The sequence below is a fragment of the Suncus etruscus genome, chromosome 7 (genome assembly GCF_024139225.1).
Source record: "Suncus etruscus isolate mSunEtr1 chromosome 7, mSunEtr1.pri.cur, whole genome shotgun sequence".
NCBI classification, from domain to species: Eukaryota; Metazoa; Chordata; class Mammalia; order Eulipotyphla; family Soricidae; genus Suncus; species Suncus etruscus.
The window spans coordinates 19,636,201-19,650,843 of record NC_064854.1 but is presented as its reverse complement, the minus strand read 5'-3'; the positions used below and the strand labels follow the sequence as shown (position 1 = coordinate 19,650,843).

Genomic DNA, 14,643 nt, shown 5'->3' with positions numbered 1-14,643 from the left:
ATTAATGAGCCAGGTCTGTGGGCCCCAGGGAAACATTTAAGGACCCCAGGGTGAGGAGAAACTTGAGGACATAGTTTAGCTCCTCCACAGATGAGGCAGTGGAAGAATTAAGTCCTGAGGTCTCTCGAGAGTGATATGTCCAGAACTCAGACATGTTAACTCCACATCTTAAATGCACCCCCGTCGTGTGGCAGTGATGTCCCTCTGTAGCCTGCCCCATGGATCGAGGGGCTCCCCAGGTTTTGAAACGAAGGTGCGTCTGAGTTCTGACAATGCCCCATTTTGCTGACTCTGCATTTTTCAGTGGCATCAGGGGTGAGTCATTGTTGATGAAGGGCTATGGGTCCTAGGTGGCAAGATAGGGACCCCCAGAAATCATCTAGTAAAGCATTGAGCTTAGAAGGCTTCACATCCCGAGGCTTCTAATGTGCTTTCCATCCCGAGCATTTCAACCAGAGAGGGGATTCGATCTCAGGAGATATCTCCAAGTGTTATGTGACCTACTTTTGGTTCCCTCTAACCACCGTCTCAGTGCTCCCAAGAGGGTACTTGTTCGACTCCTGGAGAGAGAGGAATGTCTCAGAGGAATACCGAAGACTAGAACTTTCATTGGCTTTAATGCATGCTGAAATCTTGATCTAGCTGCTCAGAAAGCTGCTTTCTCCCTGGGAGTTTTCATATGTGGGCATGGATTGACAAGCAAAGTGTCTATGGGCAATGCCTTGTCTCTTTGGAGGAAGATACCACCTCTGCAGGGGACACAGGAGACCATAGGTAGGCAGGTGGGCTGAGCTCCAAGTCCAGTACATCCATGCTCAGATGCTAGCTCAGTGCATAGGGAGCCATGCACTACTACTACTCCATGATAACGGGACAGCTACTCCATGATAACGGGATCTTGTTCCTGACCCTGCCTGATGCTGGTGTCCCAGCCCTGGAGTCCTTTCAGGGTCCTCACTTGAAGGACACAGAGCTCTGCGAGGGAGGACAAAGTCAGGCAACTTTGACAGGCAGAACAACAGGTGTGACTGTGGGCATGACGGCTAGGATGAGAGGTGAAAGAGGTCACACAAGGGTGACACCAGGGCATGAAGATGCCTGGGTGGAAATACAGAAATGCAGGTCCCACAGGTAGAAGGATGGGTAGATCAGGTACCTTACATGGGGCTACAGGTGAATCAGATTCCTCAGGCAGGGCTACAGGTAGGTCAGGTACCTTAGGCAGGGCTACAGGTAGATTAAGCTCTGAGCTAAGGAATCACTCCTGGCAGGCTCGGGGAGCCTATGGGATGCTGGGGATCAAATCCAGGTCAGCCACGTGCAAGGCAAACACTTCCCACTGTGCTATTACTCTGGCCTCAATTTCTACAGTTTCCTTGAGAACTATTTTCAAAAGAACTGAGATTTGAGACACAGGTTCCAAATACAATTAATGGTGCACTGCATTCAAAGCTACAACTTTACATGATCAACAGCTGAATGCCTCTTGTTATTTCCTGGGAATTTTTGCCTGGATGGACAGAGGTGCTAGAATACACTCTAGGGGGCAAATCTCTTTCTACTACTCATGGGGTCACCTTCCTCCCGCTGGATACATGAGGGGTGAGGAGTGTGGAGTAGAAAAAAGAGCTGAACAGGTTGGTCTTGGCTTCATTGCTTTGCTTCTTTGCAAATGCAAGCACTCTTTTGGGGGAAAGAGTGTGCAGGACAGAGAAGAAGTCAAACAGACCATGCATCCCACAATCTATCACTGGACACTGACGGTGAAAGACATTCACACCTGGGCACCCCAATCTCTCACACACATGATTACACTCAGATTGACGTGCTCACTGTGCCACTTGAGAGCAATGAATGACTCAGTGCAGTCCAGGACCAGGGGCAAGAAAATGTGATGCACTGAGATGGGGGAGAGAAAGAGGAACCCTTCCACAACTGTGTGTCCCACAAAGATCAATCTTTTGCAAAAACAGAGCTGGGCAAGAGCAGAGAAACAGCATCTGTGTGCTGTTTGGGCCACACATGGCTCTGTGCTCAGAAATCACTCCCGGCAGGCTAAGAGGACAATATGGGATGCTAGGATCAACCTGGGTTGGCCGCATGCAAGGCAAATGCTCTCCCTGCTGTGCTTTTGCTTTGGCTCCAATTTCACATCTATGGATATGAATCCAATGAGTCCAGAGAAAAGATGTGCAGGAGACGAGATGCTCCTGCCATGATAGGGTAGGAGTCGTCCAGTGCTAGGTCAAAACAGCACATTTGGGATGCTTATATGAGCGCCCAATAGCTCTGGGTGCCCAAGTGTGGTTGCAGGAACTTATTCTGTGTATTGGAGACCCTCGGGATATACTGAGTGACTGTAGGCAGGGGCAGGTGTACAGTGCCTGAGCCGAGAGCCCCCCTGGACTCAGGTGCCAATGTGGAAGAAAACGCACAAACGAGGCTAGGCTCACAGGATCACGGACATACTCATCACTGCGCCACAAGTCAAGAGCAGAGATGAGTTCTGGGAGAGACAAGCAGACACTGGAATGCAGACAGCTGGGGGTGGGGGCAGGTGCCACAGCAGTCAGGAGAGGGGCAGGCAAGGGGCTGAGGAGTGGGATGAGTCACTGCTGGGTCCATGCGGGGCCATGGGGCCATTTCCAAGAAGCCAGAAAGAGGCAGGCAGAGCCTTATTACATAATAGATCATCTCTTTATTAAAAAAGGGAGAGACGGAGGAGCTCAACTCCCGCAGGGAAAGTATTTTCCAAATCTGGCTGGGAAGGCAGAGTTAGCTTTTTGGGGAACCAGGGGGTAGAGCCATGCAAACCCTCCCTTTAGAACAACAACAACAACAATAATAACATCATCATCATCATCAACAACAACAAATAGCTAATCCCGTCCAGTTCTTTATCAGTTCCTCTGATTGGGGATCCCCAGTGGACCCTCCATCCCCCCATCTTCCATCTTCTGGTTCTATTCCTAACACCAATGGGCACTGAAGAATTCTCATTCCAGGCTTATGAATGTTGACATTGGTGTCACAACAAGTTAGCGCTCCAGCCACGCTGAGAAATGACTAGTCCCTCCTTCCCTGGGCCACTGCGACAGCCACTGGGAGGCTGGATTTTCTGTCCCTGCATCTGCACACTTCATCTGACCTGGTGCAGGGCCACTCTATCAGGGACCAGAGCTAGTTCCAGACTGGGCAAGATTGATTGCAACTATCATCTTGCCTGGGGCCAGCTCAGAGAGGAACTTATTTAGCTCCAAGTAGCCCCCCAAAACAAAAAATCTAGAGAGACTGGTGGTTGGGTGTTGGAGATGGGTGTCTGCTCAGCCCTCAAAGGTGACTCACCAGTTTTGAGGAAACGCATTCCCCAAACAGGTCTCTCTGCCCCCGCAGAGGCCCTCTTTCCAGGCCAACTCACACTATAATTTCAGGTACCGATCACTATGTGGGACAAGATCAGGTCATACTAGGGCGATGCAAGGGTCATTGAGAAGAATGAGAGGGACAGGGGACAGGGTTACTGGGTGCTTCGGGCACTTTCCAGTGAAAAGAGGAAATGTCTGTGCTCAGACAGGTCTGGGGACAAATTGGACACAGGCTTCAAAAGGCAGAAAGGAGCCTCTGAGCATGAGGATCATGTGACTTCAAGAAGTTCTATGGGATGGAAGTTCCCCAGAGCCTGAGCTTCTGCATCAGGCAGGACAACACACAGGACTGTACAGGGTTCATGTGTGCTGTCTGGGTTTTCTATGGAAACATGTTCATTTACCTTTTGGCATTAGGGATGAAGGAAAAGAGGGGCGAGGGATGCATAGGAAACACCCTTTATGAGCCGGATGACAGCACAGGGGGGAGGGCATTTGTCTTGCATGAGGCTGACCCAGGTTTGATACCTGGCATCCCATATGATTCCCCAAACATGGCCAGGAGTAAAACCCGAGTACTGCTGGGCTTGGCCCCAAAGTCAAAAGATTCTCCGAATAACCCTCCCAAAAGACAAAAAAGAAACATTTGCAGGGTCTCTACCTGCCTCCAAGGGACCAAGAAGAGCAGGTGCTCCCACAGGATATATAAACAGAAAAGTGTCCCCCCTCTTGGGTCTTCAGGGGAGAAGGGGTTTGGAGGACTCAGGGGTGAGAATAGAGATCCCTGGACCCCCGTTTTCTGGGAAGACTCATTCTGCCATATTATCCAATCTTCCTGTGGGTTATATCTGCCACCAGAGATGACAGCATGTCTCAAATCACACACACCCCCTCCCAGCTGCAAGTGCTGTATCCTTACTATCCCTGGAGAATGGGGTCTCAAAACCTCAATGAGAGATGACAATTTCCTTGAAGTACATGCACCCCACAGCATCCAGAAGACACTCCATCTGGTCCTCAGCAACTTCTGTAAGTGACAGGTAGCCCTTCCTACAATCTCATTCTCCCTCAGCTGCCTCAATGAATCTCTCCGATATCTCCAGTGCCCTGGGGACCTCCTTACTTCTGGACTTGGGAGGGTGGAGCAGGTGTGATGGTGGTGAGGTGAGAGGAGGAGGAGGAGGGTGGGACTACTATCCAGATCACAGGGTATTGGGAATAAAGGCTTTGGCAAAGTGGCATCCCAGGTGTGTGTGTGTGTGTGTGTGTGTGTGTGTGTGTGTGTGTGTGTGTGTGCCCTGTCCTGTGGGCAGGGTACAAGATGCTAATGAACAAGGTGCCTGGCCTTCAGAAACTCCAATGCACCCAACCTTCCCACCTACCCACCACATGCCAACCCCACCCCCACTCCACCAAGTTGACCTTTGCTGAGAACAAAGCTAATATTCAGAACTGCAATTGCCAGGGTCCACTAGGACCGTCTGGAGAGCACTGTGGGTTCAGAAATGAATTTCTAGGGCCCAGTGAGCCCCCCCCCCCAACATTGCTGGCTTTCTGCAGCCACACTTAGGAGGAGCCAGCAGGCTGGACACCAGCATAGAGCTGATTTCTGTTTTTTTTTTTTTTTTATTTTTGTTTTTGGGTCATACCCGGCAGTGCTTAGGGGTTACTCCTGGCTCTATGCTCAGAAATTGCTCCTGGCAGGCTCAGGGGACCATATGGGATGCCAGGATTTGAACAACTGACCTTCTGCATGCAAGGCAAATGCCTTACCTCCATGCTATCTCTCCAACCCCTAGGGCTGATATCTGAAATCACCAAAGAGGCTTCTTTTGGCTCTGAGCATATGAAACAGATGTCCTTGGTTACAGCCCTGATTAATAAATGATTTCTGTTATTCTAGTGGTTTCCTTCGCAATGATCACAAATACAGCCATAGCAGATGGAATGAATGGGGGTGGCCCCCTGTATACTGGGGGGACTCATGCACGAAGAGTTTACACATCCTAGTTCCTTTTTCAGGGTCAGTCATGTGATACATTTTATTGCTAAGGTTATTTTTGGAACTATAATTGGAGGTGCTCAAGGCATCCTCCTAGCTCTGTGCTCAGGGGCTACTCCTGGCAGTGCTTAGGGGACCATATGGGGTGCCAGGGAACCAACTGGGATGAACTGCATGCAAGGTTTCACCTCCTGAACAGTTCAGGTCTCTGGCCCCAACAATACATTGGAAAGATGCAAGAGTCAAGGTGCAGAAGGCAGGTCCTCACGAGACTGGAAAATCACACCTGTATGTGGGGTGCAGTGCCTCTCCTGGGGTTCATTCTTGGGGGACCATGCCTCTAGGCCCCTCAGTCATCTGACAATTCCAATGCCCTGATCCCCCAAATATCCGTATGGGCACTACCCAGCTCTTCCTCTGTTGCCCCAAGTCTTTTGGGAAAGACAAAATTCTTCCCTGTGCCATGGGGTTGTCACTCTGCCCATGGAGACACTTCTTCATTCAGCACAAAGTGACATGCATTTGCCCACCAAGGGACAGTCATAGACACCAAGGAAAATCACAGTTCCTTTGGTGAAGAAGTCAAGCCTGACCCTGGCCCCAGAGCACAGTCTTGTGGGATCCAGGGCTAGCTTTGCCCATTATTATGGCTCTGGTACAGTAGAAAGGTGGCACTTAGTAGGATGTTGGGTGCTTCTTGAGAAAGGAAGAGGAGAAGGGAAGAGAGAGAGAAAGAGAGAGAGAGAATATGTGGTTGGCATCAGAGGAATTGGCTTAATTTCTTTGTAAATAGTTCAGACCCACAAGGGCTTATGCAAGCACAGCCTTGGCCTCTCAGTAGAGCCCTCCATTTTCTCTTAGAATTCCAATCTCTCTGGGGAACCCCAGTCTCTGTAGAGACCCCTAATCTCTGTACTTTTAGGGTCTCTGCTATTTTCTCTTTTCCTAAGGTAGAAAATGCCAGCAGGTGCATATTTCCTTCACTTGTCCCTCATCTGTCTTTCGAAAACAGCGCCTATCTGAATGCTCTTGTGCCCTTGGTAAGAGCCTTTACTAGGAAAATGCAAGAGTGTTCTACATCCTGCCATGCCTCCTATCACCCAAGGTGGTCAGCTCTGACCCTGTCTCCCACTCAGGTTTGCCAAGGTCAGGATCATGGGCACATGGTAGGGGATGAGATGGCAAAGTTGGGTCAGTGGTCCAGAGGGAGCTTCGAGACGAATCTTGTAGGGAAGTCTGAGTCAGCGATGCCAAGAACATCCATAGCTCACTAGTCAATGGAGCTTTGGACTTTGTGATTCATGCCAAATTTCAGAAGTTATATAATCTGTAACAGACAGACCCGCCATGGGCACCTCAGCCTAGTTTATATTTGCTCAGAGGCACAGCTAAATGGACCGTGTTAGTGAGGTAGTGAGGACAGACCAGGGCTTCAAACACACACACACACACACACTCTCTCTCTCTCTCTCTCTCTCTCTCTCTCTCTCTCTCTCTCTCTCTCTCTCTCTCTCTCTCTCTCTTTCTCTCTCTCTCTCTCTCTCTCTCTCTCTCTCTCTCTCTCTCTCTCTCTCTCCTTCAGAGGCACCAACAGGGTTAGAATTCTAGGCCTATCTGCATGGACTGCATGGGTGGATTGGGTAGGGCTGTTGTTTTCTATTGTTTCCTATTGAACAGATGTAGCAGATGACCCCCAGAGGGGTTTGGGACCTCTGTCTGCAGGAAGCCCAAAACACTGTCTATGAGAGCTAGCTGAGGTGGGTGTAAGGTCTTACAAATCCCAAAAGGACATTATACCTCTGCACAACACCACCAAGATGGACCCCAGAAGAGAGCTAAGGTTTGGGGTGGGAAGAACCCACCTTTATGCACATTGTGGAGAGAGGGCCCATGGGGACCAGGGCCAACTGCCCGCCTGTCCTTTTTGGTACATCTGAAGTCATCCTCTGAGACAGGCCACCTCGTGGCTCCTCCATCCTCATCCCAGACTGACAGAGGGTTAAGTGACTTGTGAGAGAGCTGCCCTGTGGCTGCTGGTCAGGACCAAAATAGAACCGGGGGTCACCAAATTCCTTGTCTCTGACTCAGATGGTCCAAGGACAAAAGGCGAGATTTGTGAGCTGTAAAATAACATCCCTGGATCCTGGACTTGTCCTGGGAAGGTGTTGAAGCAGATGTGGACTTCTTCTGGCCTAGACATGCATCTGAGCATTGGTGGTCACATGCAGGAGGGAACCACATGACCTTTCTGTGGACTAGGGAGAATTTGTTGTGTGTGTGTATGTGTGTGTGTGTGTGTGTGTATGTACACACATATGTATATGGGGAACTGGCCTTGATAGGAGGGACCTCTGGAGAAAGGGAAACTGGATGGACCTACTATCTACGAGCAGCACCTCGTCACCCCAATATTGGGCTTTGGAAAGGAAAGTTGTCCATGCTGTCCGTGGCAGCCCACACAAGATGACAGCTAGAACTCAGGGGTATGGAATATGATGAAAATGCAATGGAGTTCCTGGGGTCAAGATGTCAGTCCTCAGAGCACCCCCATACTCTAGGGGGCTTCCTCACTTGGTAAGCAGGAAGATCTCAAGCCTCGGGTGGTCCCGGCTGGAATCTGTCACCTGGGCTGAGCTAGGCAGCCACAACGTAGGGCCTATTGAATTCACAACATACTCTGACTTGAGCGAAACCAAATGAGGAAAAAAAAAGATTTTAATTACTATTTGTAGATCATCTAGGACAATTAAATGCTTCTGATTACCCTTTTGTTTTTAAAAAACACAGACGCCGAGAGTAAACATTTCTACACAGCCATTAGAGCAAAATGCCTTTGGAGGCAGCGATGGGAATATGTCCCATAAGCCTTATGGAAGATGGGTCCAAGACTGTGGACTAATGTGGCTTTTCTGGAGCATCAGAATGGATGGGGGAGAGGGGACCTAATTCCCAGGCCAGCCAACGGGGTGTATAGTATCCCTCAAAGTCAGTGAGGGACCTCATAAAACCTCACTTATCTGCACATCACCCATAGAAAAACTCTCTGTAGCTAGGACTGGAACAGATACTGTCCTCATGACAAAAACCAGAAACTCGGGGTGTGGTGCCCCAGAACAGGCCGTCACTGACCACCTTGAATAATAGTTATTCATGACAGCAAAGGCCCCGATGTCCTTACACCCCTTTGTCTAATGAAAATTGCGACTCAGTCAGGGGAGTCCCCTGGCAGCTGGAGCCCCTGTCCCAAGATGCCGTGACATTAAAATCAGTGCTTCTCACTGTGTCCTGACCCTGGTCCCCTTCCAGTCCACTTTCTGCCACTTGCACCCTTGCCTTGAAGCTCTCTCACTCTTCTCATCACTGATGCTGGGTTCACTTATCCCCCTACTGCCATTATCTGCTGTCCACATTTGGGGCATATGGTCCCTTGGCAGTTCAAAGGCCCTTCAAAGGTCCTACATGGGGGGGGGGTCCCCATTCTCATAGCTTTTCAGAGTGGGTGGCAGGTAAAACCTGAAATGGTTCACACTTGTTCTGTTATGAGATCCTTCCCCTTCCTGGCTGTCTCTGCTATGTGGTGGAAGTAGAGCTTCATGGGTCTGGAGCTAGAAGAGCAGGTTGAAGACCAAGTTTTGCATTGGCAGCAGGGACTACCTTGGACAAGTTCACTTTGTGGTTGAGGAGAAGGAGGATAGGGTCAAAGAGGTAGTCTAATGGGTAAGGAGCATGTGCACACAACTGACCTGGGTTCAAACTCAGTACCAGGGCCCTGAGCAATGTCAGGAGTGAGTCCTGAGCACAGACAGGAGTCAACCCTGAGCACTTCTGGGTGTGACCCCAAGATAAATAATAAAATGAGGGTGACTCAGAGGTGGCCACTCGTATTACACTGGGGACCCAGACAACATCTCCCCTGCAACAAGCATGGATAGTGCTGATTCCACTGAGGTGTGACAGCGATTCTATTCAATGCTGGGCAGGTTCCAACTGGCCTCACACCTCACTGGTGCTTTTGCTTTGTTTTGTTTTATTTTTGGGCCACATCCAGTGGTGCTCAGGGCTTACTCCAGGCTCTACATTCAGGAATAACTCCTGGAAGGCTTGGGGGACCCTATGGGATGCTGGGGATTAAACCTAGGTCAGCATTGTGCAAGGTAAATGTCCTTCCCACTGTGTTATGTCTCGGGTCAGTATAGTACACTTTTTTTTTCTAGGCTAAAGCAAAGAGATCCCCTATGTGCACTCAGCCTCCATCTCAGTCAGACTTCCTCACTACCTCATCACTTGGAAAAGCAGTGGTTGATTTTATGGGGTGGTGACCTGGCAGACCAAAGACAGGATGTTGGGCAAGATAAATGAGCACTGGGGGTCTCGGAATGCCAGACAGGCCCATGTGAGGATGGGCCAAGCTTTGTGACTCTCACACAGTGAGCTCAGACAAACTCAGCAAGTCAGCCTGGAAGGTTCTTGGTACAGAGTCCAATGCCAGCAGGAAGGGCCTGGGGCCTTTGTCCCCCCCCCCCCCCCCCCCCCCCCCCCGGCAAAGACCAGCTCTGGCTGATTGGTGCTTGATCCCTGTAGCGGGAAGTGCCCAGGCCACGCTGTCCCGATTGGCTGCCATGGGATCTAGGATCTCTTCCTGAGAAGCAGTCATGCTCCTCTCAGAGCATTAAATTAAAAGGATTCTTATCTGGGAAATTACACAGGCCATTGGCAGAATTATGGTCATTTAAGATATTAGTGTCTCCTTTCTGGCATTTATCTCTGGGAGACCGGGGCATCCTTGTGCTGCTATGCTAGTCACTTCTACGGGAGAAGCAGGTCCCCACTGCAGCCTGGGGATCAAGTCCCAGTTGTCAGAGCTCAGAGGGAAGCTGGCAGAGTGTGGTCTGGGTTGCCCACACTGCTGGGTGGGGGACAATAAAAAGACGAGTCATTGAATCCAACTTGATTAAACCAGGGTTTTGATACCATTGGCAAGCAGCTGACTGGCTTAACTGACTGCCTGTGGAGATGAGAAGCCGAGGTTTAGGGTATCCATTTGTGACTTTTTTGTTGGCCTACACCCAGTGGCAGGCTCAGGGGACCAGATGCGATGCCGTGAATTGAATTGGGGTTGACTAAGTGCAAGGCAAGTGCCCTTCCTGCTGTGCTATGGCTCCGGCCAGCTATTGGTTTCTATGCCGCTGCTGGGCCCGATATCAGAATCAAACACATGGTCTGAGCCCATTGGTGATGCGGGAGTCATGGTTGGACTTAATGTTGCTGATGCAATAGACCTGAGCAGCCATCCTCATGGGTCTCCTGACTACCATGACACACAGATCATTTGCAGAAGTGGACTGTCCCCATGCACGTGTGCAAGGCCAGTTATTGATGGATGAATCTCTTTCTGATTCATCCACCCAACAATGGATAGGAAATCTCCCTGTTGCTACATGGGTAGAGAAACCCACAGCAAAGGGGTAAGTCCATTTAGAGATTTGCATACCTAATGCCTCCATATCTTCATTCAACCGCTCACTGGTGTGGTCCAAGTGGGTAGACCCTCTTGGCATAGCCCTTTTCCTGATGCCCAATTCCAAATGAGGAGAGTGAAGCTGGGTGCTTGCTGGCTCTCTCTGAGTTGCCTCACGGTCAAGTTGAATGCTGGCAAGAGGCTCAGAGGAGCCTTGTAGCTGGGCCCACGTGCCCCGGCATGCTCTATATCTAGCGATGCCACCACTTTCTCTCCTTGACGTCCCTTTATATCTCTCTCATCCTGACAGTTGCCATAAATCCTGCAGGCTGCCAACACACACGGCTGCTAAGAAAAATGACGATCTTTCTACCGGGAGCACTTGGCAAGGTGTTTCTGATCAGCCCAGCTGGACAACAACTCAACCCAAAGTGCTTTTTCCTCTTTCACTGCTGTTGCTGCAGCTCCGAACCCCAGCCATATGAATGAGGGGTGAGAAGCCCCAAGTTGTTATTCTATCATGTCTTCAAAATTGGGTGATTTGGCAGTGCATGATCATCAAACCCTAAATATCTTCCCTGGAATTGGACTCACAAGCTGGCTTTTATTTTGTTGTTTTTTTTATTTTGGGGGAGCTAACATTTAGAGGATTTCAGGGGTTCCTCCATGGTCCTGTGCTCAGGAATTATTCCTGGTGGTGCTTGGGCACCAGATGGGATGCTGGAGGTTGAACCCTGGTCAACCTCATGCAAGGTAAACACACTACTGCAGTGCTATTGCTGTATCCTATTTTTTCCCAGTTAAGGTTTTAATTGAATCATCTGTAATTCCTTCCACTTATAATTCCAGTCTGGAGGATTCCAGACAGAAGACATATGACACAACACTAAAAGTTGGTGTCATTTCTCCCTGTGGTGGTTCCTCAGAGGAGAAAGGGGATGAGGGCTTGTGTGAAGCCTTCTTTCCTCCCCTCCCTCCCTCCTCCCCTCCCTCCCTCCTTCCCTCCCTCCCTCTTTCCTTCCCTCCCTCCTTCCTTCCCTCTTCCCTTCCTTCTCTCCCTCCTCCCTCCTTCCTTCCTTCCTTCCTTCCCTCCCTCCTTCCTTCCCTCTTCCCTTCCTTCCCTCCCTCCTCCCTCCTCCTTCCTTCCTTCCTTCCCTCCCTCCTTCCTTCCCTCTTCCCTTCCCTCCCTCCTCCCTTCTCCTTCCTTCCTTCCTTCCTTCCTTCCTTCCTTCCTTCCTTCCTTCCTTCCTTCCTTCCTTCCTTCCTTCCTTCCTTCCTTCCTTCCTTCCTTCCTTCCTTCCTTCCTTCCTTCCTTCCTTCCTCCCTCCCTCCCTCCCTCCCTCCCTCCCTCCCTCCCTCCCTTCCTTCCTTCCTTCCTTCCTTCCTTCCTTCCTTCCTTCCTTCCTTCCTTCCTTCCTTCCTTCCTCCCTCCCTCCCTCCCTTCCTCCCTCCCTCCCTCCCTTCCTTCCTTCCTCCCTCCCTCCCTCTAGTGGGCTCAGGGGACCATATGGAATGCTGGGGAATGAATCCAGGTGTACAAGGTAAATGCTTTTCCCACTGTGCTATCACTCTAGTACTGGGAGGCCTTTTTAAACTTTTCACAGAGTTTCTGATGCTGCTGGGTGGTGACTTTTTGGGGTCTAGGTGGTACCTCAATTCATGCAATATGAACCTGGGGTCCTATTGAGGACCCAGGTAAAGATAAAACCTTGTGGGGCTGGAGAGATAGAGCGAGGGTCAGGTGAATGGCTTGTAAGCAGTAGGTTTCAATTTAAATCCCAGTATCCCAGAGGGTGAACACCATCAGGACTGATCCCTGAGCACAGAACTAGAAGTGAACACTGAGCACAGAGTCAGGAGTGAGCCCTGAGCATCACTGGTTGTGGGGTGGAGGTGGGGTTTCTCAGAACAACAGGGCATGGTCCTGCTGGACTTTTGGGACCCCTTTGCGATAGGAAGTGTGGAACCCTGAATAGCCCCTTCTATGCTTTGTGCAGGAGTCAACACAGAGCAACTCCTGTCAAGAGGTACATGGGAGGAAAGTCCTCACAGCATCTCCCGTGCCCCTAACCTGCTTTTCTTATTCCTTAACAGCCAGTTTGTGGCTGCGCAAGAGATTGATCCTCGCATCTCTGTGCTCACCAGTTGGAGTGATAGGACCCACTGCTTGGCAAGAGCATGCAGAGGATGCATGCATCTTGCACGCAGGGAGCATGCAACACCTCACACGGAGAGAGTGATCCCCAACTGTCTTCTTCCCCTTAAGAAACATTTCCCAAGGAGCTGAACACACCAGGATTTCCTTGACACCTGTGTCTTTCCACACCTGGGTCTCTCCAAAGATTGTGGAAGAGTGGAGAGAAGGGCTTGGTGATTCCTCACAGGAAAATGACACTTCTGCAGGGCACAGGCCTCGGACCCGGCTGCCCTGAGGCTTCCAATGGCTCCATTTAAAACATTCTTCCAGGGGCCAGAGAGATAGCATGGAGAGGTAAGGCATTTGCCTTTCATGCAGAAGGTCATCAGTTCAAATCCCGGCATCCCATATGGTCCCCCGTGCCTGCCAGGAGCAATTTCTGAGCATGGAGCCAGAAGTAACCCCTGAGCACTGTTGGGTGTGACCCAAAAACCAACCAACCAACCAACCAAACAAAAAACAACATTCTTCCATCATAACAGCACATTCTTTTTCTTGGCCTTTGCCCACTTATGTTCCCTACAGTGCTCAGTACAACAGCTACAGACAGATGCATGAATAAAGGGAAATATCATCGAGACATACTATACAGCCAGAAAAATGGTAAATATCAGTATGGAGCTTGTGAAACAGTTGAGTATGGACATATTACATGTGAGAAGCCCAGGAAAATTGCCCAGATATCCTGTGGCTAGCCGTGTACTGACAGATGTTGCCCTCAGGAATGAAAGGTAGGTAAAAACAGGAACAAGTGTGCATGGGTGGTTCAGTGGTAGAATTCTCGCCTGCCACGAGGGAGGCCCGGGTTCGATTCCCGGCTCATGCAAGGGGCTACATTTTGGGGCCGGGCGGTGGCGCTAAAGGTAAGGTGCCTGCCTTGCCTGCGCTAGCCCTGGACGAACTGCGGTTCAATCCCCCGGTGTCCCATATAGTCCCCCAAGCCAGGAGCAACTTCTGAGCACATAGCCAGGAGTAACCCCTGAGTGTTACCGGATGTGGCCCAAAAACCAAAAAAAAAAAAAAAACAAAAAACAAAAAAACAGGAACAAGAGCCCGTGCCTTGGTACAGACCATGTGGATCTTGTGAAGAAGAAACATATTAGATGCCACAATACTGAGAGGTACCCACTCGAAACACCCCAGAGCTGAGGGGAAAAGCTCAGTGTGGAACAACTGTTGGTGGTGGCAGTGGGGATGACATAGGTGGGGGGCACAGATGAGAATGCCAATGATGCTTTGCCCAAAGTCACCCACCATGAGTGTCCAACAGCCAGGACTGACCTCACCGCTTAGCAAATGATAAAAGTCATGTTTCTGTTGTCTCATCTCTAGTCACAGTCAACTGTTTTCACCACTTTTGGAGACTCAGCCAGGATGCAGGGTGCATTGTTCCCAGGTAGGAGGATCTACTCACCAAACACATACAGAGTAGCAGCACCCTCAAAAGAGGGAGTGGGGGGGGGAGTGACAGCACAGCAGGGACTGTGCTTGCCTTGTACACAGCCAACCTGGATTCGGTCTTGGACATCCCATAGAGTCCCTGGGCACTGCCAGGGGTAATGCCTGAGTGCAGAGCCCGGAGTAACTCCTGAGTACTTCCAGATGTAGCCCCCAAACCAAC

At 50.2% G+C, this 14,643-nt stretch overlaps 1 protein-coding gene and 1 non-coding gene across 4 annotated transcripts in view; one reads left to right on the top strand and one right to left on the bottom strand.

Moving 5' to 3' along the window:
- Positions 1 to 14,643, bottom strand: part of CELF2 (CUGBP Elav-like family member 2) — a 180,125-nt gene that overhangs the window by 101,244 nt on the left and 64,238 nt on the right. The gene's annotated exons all lie outside the window — the stretch shown is intronic.
- Positions 13,778 to 13,848, top strand: TRNAG-GCC (transfer RNA glycine (anticodon GCC)). Its single transcript has one exon. It is a non-coding gene; the product is annotated as a tRNA-Gly (tRNA).